The 9,546-nt window shown below is 38.7% G+C and overlaps 1 long non-coding RNA gene across 1 annotated transcript; it reads right to left on the bottom strand.

The window, feature by feature from the left end:
* Positions 1-3,342: 3,342 nt before the first annotated feature.
* LOC131809852 (uncharacterized) lies at positions 3,343-9,227 on the bottom strand. Its single transcript, XR_009345317.1, has 3 exons — positions 9,156-9,227; positions 7,630-7,820; positions 3,343-4,250 (listed from the first exon to the last, which is right to left on the bottom strand). It is a non-coding gene; the product is annotated as an uncharacterized LOC131809852 (long non-coding RNA).
* Positions 9,228-9,546: the final 319 nt, after the last annotated feature.

The raw sequence follows: 9,546 nt of genomic DNA, 5'->3' as shown, positions 1-9,546 counted from the left end.
TGCAGCCGGCCGGGCGCGCGCGCGGCACGCCGGGACTTGTAGTCCTCCGCCGGCGGGCGGGGCGGGGGTCCGAGGGCTGGGGCCACCAGGAAGCCGAGAGGTCGGGGAGGGAGGGCGCAGGGCGGGGGCCGTTTGAAAGTCTGGGACGACCTTTGCAACAGCTTAAAACCTCCAGAGAGCTGGGGGAAAGGAACATTCCTAGAGAGAGTTTTAAATTGGGGGTGTTCAGGCCAATACCATTATTGCCCGGTCTTACTGGCTCACGACCTGTTGAACTTCTTAAGCTGGGTTTGGGCGGTAATGACAAGTAGACATTTCCCGAGCCAAATTCATATTATTTGGGGCCTTACTCTTCCTTCACTCCGAGCACAAACGTGGCGTGCTCCACTTGGAACACCTTTGCTTTCGATCACAGAGTAACTCAGCTAAACCCCGGAGCATGCGAAGGTAGGGTGACTATATCTCACTTTACGTTTGCAGAGCACTCCACAGTTCACAGAGCACCTTTCATTTGGTTCCTTTTGTTGAAACGATAGAACAACACTGAGTTAGACAGGGAAGAACTTAAGATGCAGGAAGTTTTTTGTATCCGCTTTATTCATTTCCTTTTCTAACCCTGCTTTCAGCAGCTGGGAGAGAAGGAGGGCTTTGGGCAGATGTGGTGGGCGCAGTAAAAGAAGAGCCTGCCCTGAAGGACTCTCTTGAAATAGCTGGTGGGTGAATCCTTAGTAAGGAAATAAGTAAAATCAAGGAACCTATGGGTGGGAAGAATGGACCGGGAAGCATAGAGACTGAATGGAAGATTGTGATCAGGCTAGAATCAATAAGGAAAAGTGGTAGATGGATAATGGAGGGAGGAAGAGGAAAGAAATGGTGTGGGAGGGGGATGGATGGGGGTGGATGGGGGCGGGGTGTAAAGACTGACTAGAAGGTTGTGATGAGACTAGAGGCAATATGAAAATGTTGTATCAGGGGAAACAAACAAACAAAAAAAAAAAGCAAAGAACAACGGGGATTTTAAAAGCCAGACAGAGCTGGGATCCTGGTGTCACTTTGGAGCTAGCTTTATGAACGTAAGTAAGTTATTTGACTTCCCCATACCTCTTTTCCTCATCTCTAAAATTTCAATAATAATAACTCCTACTTTATTATGTGGTCATACAGATTAAAAGAGATGGGAAGCATTTAGTATAGTGGCTGGCATATAATGAGCACTGGATCGCCACTATACTAAATATAAATAACGTGTTATTTATAAATACTAATAAATACTATCATTACCTCCTTTTGTGGAAATATCAAAAGATAAATGGGAGTTGAAGTTCCAGTTGAGAGGCTGTGACATTATTCTAAGTCACAGGTAATACGAGCTTAAACTACAGTAATAGAAAGGGAGCAGATATGAGACACTTCCAAGGCAAAATGAACAGGGAGCAGGGCAATCAACTGAATGTGGGCTTGAGGACTAGGGTCCAAAGATAAGTGTCACTTCTAGATTGACTAAATGGATGATAGGTACAATGGATGGAATAACAAATTTTAGAGGAAGATGACTAGTTTAATTTTGGACATGTATAATTGAGGCTTTCTGTGTATGAATGACAGAATGTCAATTGGAAGTGTGGACTTGGGTATTCTGTGTAGAAACGAAACTTTGAGAATTAATTCCTTAGGAGAGTGAGTTGAAGACCTTGTGGAGTGGGAAAAGGAAGGGCAGGGGCATCTGGGTGACTCAGTTGTTTAGGCATCCTGCTTTTGATTTCTGCTCAAGTCATGTGAGATGAGCCCTGCTTGGGACTACGCTCAGCGGGGAGTCTGCTTGAGAGTCTCTCTCCTTTTCTCTCTGTCCCTCCCCCTGTTCTCTCTCTCTTTCTCTCAAATAAATAAGGAAGGGCATTGGAGATGGGTAAGGGGAGGAGAAGAGTCAATGACACCTGGCAGGAACTGCAGAAGTGAAATTGGGAAAGCTGCAGGAGTGCCATGACTTGGAAGCCAAGGAAGGAAGGAGAAGTGAAGAGGAGTTTATTAACAGGTCAAATGCTATAGAGAGGTAGCCAATGACAATAGAAAAGCAGGCTACTGGATTTACGGAACCAGTCTGCTGGGATGGATCTACCTCCGGGAGTTGTTTTGGAAATTTACCAGAGTGATTTTGCTTGTCCCAGGGACTGGGGAGGGAGGACTACTGGAATGTAGTTGGTGGAGCCAAAGATGCCAGGTATCTTGCAGAGCCCAGGCTAGTACTGCACAGCAAAGAATTTCCTGCATTTGGTGTGACTTGATTATTCTACTGTCCATTCATGTAGATGAAAAAACTATTTACATTTACTGGAGTCTAGAGTCTTTTTATATATAAACATAAAGTGTTTTTCACATAGTTATAAGATGTATTGACTTTTCCTGGAATGTAGTACGTTGAATGGCAATACAGTGTTTGGAATTTGAATCACCAATACAGTTCATTTAATGGCTGTCCATTTCACAGGGATTCCACAGATGAATGCAGGCATCTGATTGCTTCATTGCATCTTTTAGTTTAGGGATGCCTGAGCAGTTCCATAATGAATCACACATTTACTTTTTCCTTTATATTACAGTTAAGGCATCACTTTGAATTTTTAAAAAAATTATATGTGTAGGTAGTTTATGACTTTCCTTTCACAGTGTTAAGGAGCAGATTGCCCTGTTTTTATTATGAAAAGAGGCATACGTTTGACAAGGCTGAGAATTGGTCAGTCGACAAATATCTTTTGAGTGATCTTTTGAGTGCTTTATGTACTAGGCACCTTTCTAGATACTTGAGCTACATAAATAATTGAATCAGAATTTTACTGCTCTTGTGGAGCTTATACTCTAATGTGAGTGTGGGAAGAGGCAGACAATAAATAATAAACATAAATTAAGTAAGTAAATTCAATGGTAGATTAGAAAGTGTTTTGAAAAAATAAAGTAGGATAAAGGAGATTGGGAAGACAGGAGAGTGTTGGTTGAAAGGTTAAATATAATGATCAGGATAAATTTTATTGAGAAGATGACATTCAAGAAACAATTTGAAGTTGATAAAGGAATGACTGTGTGGACTTCTGAGAAAAGAACATTCCAGGGAGAGAGAACAGTTAGGCATAGGCCACAAGGCGAGCGTGTGGCTGGAGTTTTCAAGAAACAGCCAGGATGTCAGTGTGGCTGGACTGGAGAAAGCCAGAGTGAGAAAGAGGAGGACTGAGGGTGACCACTGGGTTGGGACAGGTGATATAAGGCTTGGAGAGTATAACGAGGACTTGGGCTTACACACTGAATGAAATGGGCAGCTACCAGAGAGTTTAGAGCAGAGGAGTGACGTGGTCAGGCATATTTTGGAAGGATTATCCTGGCTGCTATATCTAGAAGGGATCATAGAGAGCAATGGAGAAAGCTGCATGGGCAAAGAGCAATTGCGGTAACCCAGGCAAGCAATAATAGTGGCTTGAACCAGATTAATAGCAATGAAAACTGATGTGGGAGAGGAATCACAAATTCCAGAGGACTCAGTGGAAGAGTTCAGGGGTTGGGGTAGTCTGTAACATGGAGACAGATGAGGGGACATTTGGAGCCTTGTGGGAAGGACACTGTGGGAAAAGTCTCCTAACATTTCTTTTACTTATTTTTTTATTTCTTGAAGTTTTCCTTTGTGTATTTTATATTATTTGATATATGAAGATTCATACTAGCAATACTAACTTCATTGCTTATGAAGCAGTTGTATATTCTTTGCTGTCATAAAGTGTCTCTGTCTCATTTAATCATTTTTTTTAAAAATGGCTTATTCTATCCTACTTGAAATTATTTTAATGAAATATGTTTAACTTTATCTGTTGTGTCTGTATACATTTGGAATGCTTGTTCCTTTGTTTTCTCTTTTGCTTTAAGATCTGTTTTCTTCATTCTCGTTTTGCTTTTTGTTTTTATCTTCCTCTGTGTAGCAGTTATTTTTTGCAGTGGAACAAACTACCCCCCACCCTGGCAGCTTAAAACAGCACACACGTTAACCTTGTACGTTCTGTGGGTCAGGAATCCTGGCACGGCTCAGCTGAGTCCTCCGCTTCAGGTGTTGTGCTAGGCACCGTACCCAGCTGAAGGCTCCTGTTGGGGAGGATCTGCTTTCAAGCTTTCCCACATGGTTGTTGACAGGATTTAGTTCCTCTTGGGCAGCCAGAGAGCCTCCGTTTCCTGTCACGTGGGCCTCAGCTTAGGGCCACTCACAACATGGAGGCCTGGCTTAATCAAAACAAGTGTGAGAGAAGAAGCAGAGAAAGGGTGTCAGCAAGATGGAACTCACAGTCTTTAAAAGCGCAACTTCGGAACTGAAATCCATCACTTTGCCACATTCTCTTTGTTAGAGACAAGTCATTACGTCTAGCCTACACGTAAAGGCATGCTACCAGGAGTTGGGGATCACTGGGAGCCACTTGAGAAGGCCACCTACCATGCTCTAGCAATTTAGAGGTTGTAAAGTGTATTAAATTATATGTTTACATTTATACTTCTTAGTTTACCTTAGAAATGAAATGATGGTGAAAGATGATGAAATTGATCTACTTAAACTATTTTCTCCTCCCCACCCTCCCCCTCTCTGTTAGTTTGGAGAGCAAACATGATTCTTGTCTCTCTCTCTATTATCATCAAAGTATTATTCTTTATCTTATATAATTTTTCTTTTAAGTGTTATAGCAATTACATTTCACTTTATGGCATAGAATCCTAGTTACTTAAATATAATTTCATGCACAAAGAGATTCAAAGCTCATCACCAAACCTTTTCTACCTCATGACTTTCTCATTCATGAATTCATTATTGTTACTCATCTGTTCATTGTCCTGATTTTTTTTTTGCTGACAGATTCTTCAGAAGTTCATAAATGTTATGCTTCTTGAGTTCTTATGTATTTGAGAATTTCTTTTTCTTACCATTACATATGAAAGGTTAGACCAGGCATAGAATTTTTTTTTCTTTAATATTCATTAGCCACTGTTCCATTTTCTCCTAGCATCTAATATTGTCTGATTTCGTTTTTGAGGATGACATTTTCCTTTGGCCTGGATGACCATAGTTTTGTTTGTTTGTTTGTTTTATTTTGTTTTGTTTTTTACAGTCCTTGAAGTTCCCAGGGGGGGAAAAAAAAAAGCTTTTATTAAATTTTCTTGGAATGTGGTAAGATTTTTTTTATTTCAGAAAATTCTTCTATTATGTAAATTTTTTTGGTTCCACGTATTCATTCACAGCTTCAAAGATAGCAGTCATTCCTGTCAGTTTTCTCTTGTTTGTTTTCTGCCTCTTTCATCTTCCCCCTCATCACTTTCATTCTGTGTCATTTTCCACTAAATTCTATGTGATTTTTTTTCAATAGCTTGCCCTCCATGTCCAATTTTCTTCTGTTTAAATTCTATTCCTTGATGCTCTCAGTGTGATTTTCAGGGATTTAATTTTTTCTACTTATTTCCTCTACTTTTCCAGATTTCTTTTATTTTTACTGTTGCATGGATCCTATGCTATTTTTTTCCCCTGACCTTTCTTGAAGGAAGTCGAGGAGATTTATTAGTTGATTTCATCAAGAATAAATAAAGTGAGCATCTTGCCTTGCTTTATTGACCTGTGTACGGTTTGAATCATCCATCTAAAATGTAAACCAGAGTACTGAGTGTTGATGGCTCATAGTCTTTAGTCAGTCATTCAGTGATGGATAAGCTGGGACAGGAGGAAAATCTGGTGTGAATAAAGAGAGACATGGAGAAAGAAAGTAGGGGAGGCGGAGAAGGAGGGAGAGAGTTTTACTTCTTTGTTTTTGTTTTGGTTTTTTTTTTTCCCCACTTACCTATTACTAACATTTTAAAACAAAGTATTCAAGTGACTCATAATAATATAAGAAGCAATTTTAAAAAACTACTCAATATCCAAATGAAAATAAAGTATCAATACCAGAGGAGAAACAAAAATGAAGATATGTAGCTGCAGCATCCTACGAAGTTATTAAATTAAATTATGGCTGAGTTTTTAAGCTTCCTAGCAACCAAAGCAAGAAAAAAATACATAATTTTTAAAAAAAGAAAAGAAAAAACCCCACATATTTGATATATGGTTTTCATTGACTCTAAATGAAAACCTATGAGTTATACAAGGGGGAAATTTTTGTCATGTTTGGTTCTGAAAAGAAATCAAAGGGAGCAGGATTCTTAATGAATTTGATTAGTAAATACAATAGTGCCATTCATTAAGCTATTTCTTACAGCATTGTTTAATTAAAGGTGAAAATCTGGCATCTCCACGTAGTCCAGAAAAGGCACATTCCTGTGGTTCATATATTGTGGGATCCAAGCCTATTTAGAAGATAAAATCATCTCTTTGGAGGAGTAACTAATGTCTTTGGGTTGAAATGTGTCCTCCAAAAAAAATATGTTGAAGTCCTAATCCCCAGTACCTTAGAATGCAACCTTATTTGGAAATAGAGACATTGCAGATATAATTATTTAGATGAAGTTGTACTGGAGTGGGAGGTATTCTTGTAAGAAGAAGTGAGACAGAGAGAAAGGTGCCGTGTGAGGATAGACTTAGAGGGAAGATGAAGGGAAAGACAAGTTATGTGGCCTCAAGCTAAGGGACACCTGGGGCTGCCAGAAGCTGGAAGAAGCAAGGAAGGACCCTTCCGTAGATGTGTCAGAGGGAGGCTGGTTCTGCCAAAACTTTGATTCAGACTCTGGCTTCCAGACTATGAAAGAATACATTTCTGTTGTTTTAAGGCACCCAATTTGTGGAACTTTATTATGGCAGTCTTTTTTTTTTTTTTTTTTAAAGATTTTATTTATTTATTTGACAGAGAGAAATCACAAGTACACTGAGAGGCAGGCAGAGAGAGAGAGAGAGAAGGAAGCAGGCTCCCTGCTGAGCAGAGAGCCCGATGCGGGACTCGATCCCAGGACTCCGAGATCATGACCTGAGCCGAAGGCAGCGGCTTAACCCACTGAGCCACCCAGGCGCCCCTATTATGGCAGTCTTAAGACACTGATACAGATAGACTGCATTTCATTCAACAGTGTTTTATAAAAATTAGTTCTCCCAACCAAGATTTGATATTGGCTACTTTAATATTGGATATTGACATTTGGTGTTGGATAGTAGAACGTTTGTTAAGGGACTAAAGAGGTCTTGTGTGCTGATATTGAAGATGAATCCATATGCTTTAAATGAAAAACCTGTAAATATTGTTAAGGTAAACATTCCCTGTGAACATTGTTATACCTAAAATTCACACCTAGAATGCTGGTCAAGAGTCAAACATACACTTGAAAACAAATTCAGGGTTGTTGTTGTTGTTTGTTTGTTTTTTTAAACAGTGTGGGATCTGTTTTATCACATGAAATAAATAAACGTTGCTAAGATGATTTAGTCTAGAAAGTTTACAAAACATGTAATACCTGCTCCTGGGTAAGAATTGGACTGACAGAAGATCACAAGCCATACATCAGTTAGAAAATGCAGGATAATTTTAGTATAATTCATAAGCCAGGATTTATAAGCATGAGTAGGTAGTAGATCAAATTGTTGTTGAAACTACCCCTAATTATTGAAAACTCATCACTGGGATACAGAATACTTACCCTCATGTTCTCCATAGTGGGAAGGATGTATATGCAGACTTCCTCAAAATTGTCTTCCTTCCTTTCTTATTTCTTCCTGCCCAGAGATTTTTATTCCCAGGCAGATGGTACTAAGAAGCAAAAATTTGTACAGTCTCATCCCCTTATCCAAAGGTCATATTTTTGGACATTCTCCAAAACACAGCAGCAGTCTAGAGATATGGAAAGAAGGGGGTAGATCTTGAGATTTAGAAATAATCATAAACTCCTGAATTAAAATTATGAAGTTTGCAGTAGAGATAAGGCCAGTTGGAGGCGGACTTAGTGACATGAGAAAGACACACTTATCAGCAGAGGTAGGGTGATTGGTGTCGCTACAGTAATGAATGTTGTATATTGAGATTTGTGCCCATAGTGACAGCTGGACACAGAATTAGACATCTAGGAACAGGGAAGAATCCAGTGTTAAGTTTTCTATATTCTAAGGTATAAGCAATTTGAAGTAATAAAAATAGATGGAGCACTTCTCTTACTCTGAAGAATTTAACAGAAGTGATAAAATATATAAATCAAATGATTTATTAGATATATGGATAAATTTAAAAGTAAAATGAATGTTTAACATGGTAAAATAAAATTTTAAAGGAAATAAAAATGTGAGGAAAGAGATAGAGAATATAAAAATATCCATCGCATTTGAAAAATAACAAAATAGAACTTCTAGAAAGGAAAGATGAAAAGATTGAAATTAAAAACCCAGTGAAAGAATTGAGAGTGGAGGAAACCATAGCTGACAGAGAATTAGGGAATGGGAAGCACGGATTGGGAAACCTTACACAAAATGCAGCACAGAGAAAACTGCTAGGAAATACGACAGAGACGTTCAGTCATGGAAGATAGCATGAGAGAGCTCAGTATGCCTCTAATCAGAATTTCAAGAGCAGATAATACAGGAAAGAAAAAAACAATATTTGAGGACCTAATTAATGAGGCATTTCAGAACTGATGAAAGATAGTAACCTCAGATTCTAAAACCCAGAGGACCCTCAATGAGATAAATTTAAACAGACACAGACACAGACACATAATCACCTAAACACATTTTTGCAAAACTTCAGAATGCCAAAGACAGAAGATATTAAAATTTATCCAAAGCCGAAAATACAGTTTACCAATAAAGCAATTACAATGAGACAGGTGAATTCTGAATAACAAATATGGAAGACAAAAGATTGTGGGAAAGTATTTTAAATGTGCTGACGGATAGTAACTGAAATAATTACTTACCCATTAAAACTGCTCATCAGAATAAGTTAGATTATGCTGTAGTAACAAATTAAGGCTGAAACCTCTGTGGCTTAACGAAAGTTTATCTCTTGCATTATGCATCAAGGATAGGTCAGAGTGTGCCCTGCTCTAGACAGTCACCAAGGGACTCAGGCTAACAGCGGCTCTGCTCTTTCTAGCTACATCACCCAGGGTTACATGAGCAATGAGATCATTTCAGGAGGGAAAGAGGAACATGGAGGAACACAGATTCTAACTACCTTTTTCTTGAAGGGAAACATTTTTTCTAATTACAGTCCTTTGACCAGAATGAGTCACAAAGTCCCACACCATCTGCAAAAGAGAGTGAGAAATAAAGAGAGTTACATGGATATTTAGTAAATACTAACTTTCTCTACCAAAACTATTTTTCAAAATGGAGATAAAATAGAGGTAGTTTGGATAAACACACACTGAGAAAATTTAACATCAAAAAACTCTTAATTAAAGAACTTCTAAGAGTGTCTTCAAGAAGGTGGAAAATGAGGCATGCCTGGCTGGTTCAGTCAGTGGAACATGACACTCCTGATATTGGGGTTGTAAATTTGAGCCCCACGTTGGGTGCAGAGATCACTTAAAACTTAAAACAAACAGATAAACAAACAAACAAAA

The sequence above is a fragment of the Mustela lutreola genome, chromosome 10 (genome assembly GCF_030435805.1).
Source record: "Mustela lutreola isolate mMusLut2 chromosome 10, mMusLut2.pri, whole genome shotgun sequence".
Lineage (NCBI taxonomy): Eukaryota > Metazoa > Chordata > Mammalia > Carnivora > Mustelidae > Mustela > Mustela lutreola.
Note: the sequence above shows the minus strand (reverse complement) of the source record. Positions and strands in the feature narration are given on the sequence as shown.